Raw genomic sequence first — 1,973 nt, 5'->3', positions numbered from 1 at the left:
GAATAATCAGGATTATTTGATTTTATATCAAATAAGCTGTATTAATTTTGGGACACCCTGTATCGTTAGCGTAAACTACGTACGAGTTATTCTGCACTCGATTTCCAGATAACCCTGCAGAAAACCCCAGAAAGTTTTGGATTTAGCAAGCAGACAACGTGCTTTTTCTGATTAGAAAAAAAATGCCTCCAGTTAAATCTAAGGAAAGGAAGAAAAATCGCCGATGGGTTCGCCATCCAGGGCGAGGGGAAATAAAACTCGCCGTACTGCCCGAGGCCCCGCAGAGGTACTGCCACAGTTCCCTGAGGAGGTGTCAATTCCCGACATTCAGGTTCCCCGAACACCGGTTCCCTCCGTCGACGCGGACAGTCCTACAACAGACCCCCCGGGTGAGGTACTCATTGAACATACTGCATGTTTACCACATCAGCAAACGTGTTGTTCAGATGGTATAGCATCTCAAATCCCAAACAAGTTAAAATTAAAAATATGGGAGGGCCAATTCATAGATCTGTCGCTTCTTCTTAAATCGGCCACTGAATTAGAAGAGTTTGACTCGCAAGGAGAAGTTCAATTTAAAAACAGCCGTCTGTGCATTGTTAAACGTAAACAAAATTCACAGTTGAGCATAGAAAAGTGGACATCTGCATTCATGATATACATGAGCATTATGTTGAACAAAGCTTGGCTAAAGACATTCGTCTCGCAGCTACTCGTTCTTATAACTGGTTGAAGTATGACGAGCAATTTCGCCTGCGCAGGGTATCCAACCCAACAATGTCATGGGGGGAAATCCACAGTTAATTCTGGCTGATATATGTAAACAACCAAACGAATCACAATTATACAACACAGCAATATGCAGATGCTAATTTAGGACAATATTCCAAGTACAAATCACAAAGTTTTCCCCTTAAAACAACTCAAACTAATGGCAAACAGCCTTCAAGCTGTAATACATACAACCAGGGTAAATTCTGTACTTTCTTCCCTAGATGCCGCTACAGCCACACATGCAGTCAGTGCAGAGGTAATCATCCCAGGGTCAATTGTGCGAGGAAATAAACATCTATATACATTAGGGCACACTCCTATTAAAACTGACTCACTACAAAAACACTCTCAAGGTTATGAACATTCACAATTTCTGCTTGAGGGTTTCAAATTTGGTTTTAGACTTCAGTACCTTGGTCCTATGAAAGCACAATTAAGTAAAATCTCTCAAGTAAATATAAACATCTGCCTACAGCACATACAAAAATTAACAAAAGTTACAACTTACCGAGTAGCTGGGCCTTTTATACACCCCCCCCCCCCTTGTAAACATTCAAGTATCACCACGGGGCTTGGTTCCTAAAAAAGATGGGGACATGAGGCTTATACACCATTTATCATATCCCCATGACAATTCTGTTAATTTTTTCATTGATTCAACATCATGTTCAGTAAAATATTCAAGCATTGATGAGGCAGCCGACATGATTGCTCAGCTAGGAAAGGGAACTCTTTTGGCAAAGTCAGACATAAAATCTGCCTTTATGCTTATACTTATTTCACCAGCTGATTTTGATCTACTGTGTTTTATATTGGAAGGGTACTTCTATTTTGACAAAATGGTTCCATTCGGTTTCTCAATAAGCTGTGCCCTGTGGGAGAAATTTGCCCGTTTCTTGCATTGGCTTACTGAACTCCATACAGGCAATAAATTTATCTTGTTTATTATTTAGATGATTTTCTTTTCTGTGGACCCAAATTTTCGCTAGTGTGCAAGAATACTTTTAACATGTTTAGGTCCCTTTGCGTTGAGTTAAGAGTCCCAATTGCAGAAGACAAGACTGTTGGACCATCTACAAAACTTGTCTTCCTTGGTATCCTTTTTGACACCAATAACATGACTATGGCATTGCCATCAGACAAGTTAGAGAAGTTAAGGCATGTTATTAATTCCTTTCTCTCTGCCAAAAAGGTTACAC

General features: G+C 40.1%; 1 pseudogene; it reads left to right on the top strand.

Annotated features, from left to right (window-relative positions):
* The first annotated feature begins 223 nt into the window (after nucleotides 1–223).
* On the top strand, nucleotides 224–1,177 carry LOC133195068 (uncharacterized; annotated as a pseudogene).
* The last annotated feature ends 796 nt before the right edge of the window (nucleotides 1,178–1,973 follow it).

Source organism: Saccostrea echinata, unplaced genomic scaffold, assembly GCF_033153115.1.
Source record: "Saccostrea echinata isolate AGI-Se365-2 ecotype Australia unplaced genomic scaffold, CSIRO_AGI_Sech_v1 ptg000029l, whole genome shotgun sequence".
NCBI classification, from domain to species: domain Eukaryota; kingdom Metazoa; phylum Mollusca; class Bivalvia; order Ostreida; family Ostreidae; genus Saccostrea; species Saccostrea echinata.
Note: the sequence above shows the minus strand (reverse complement) of the source record. Positions and strands in the feature narration are given on the sequence as shown.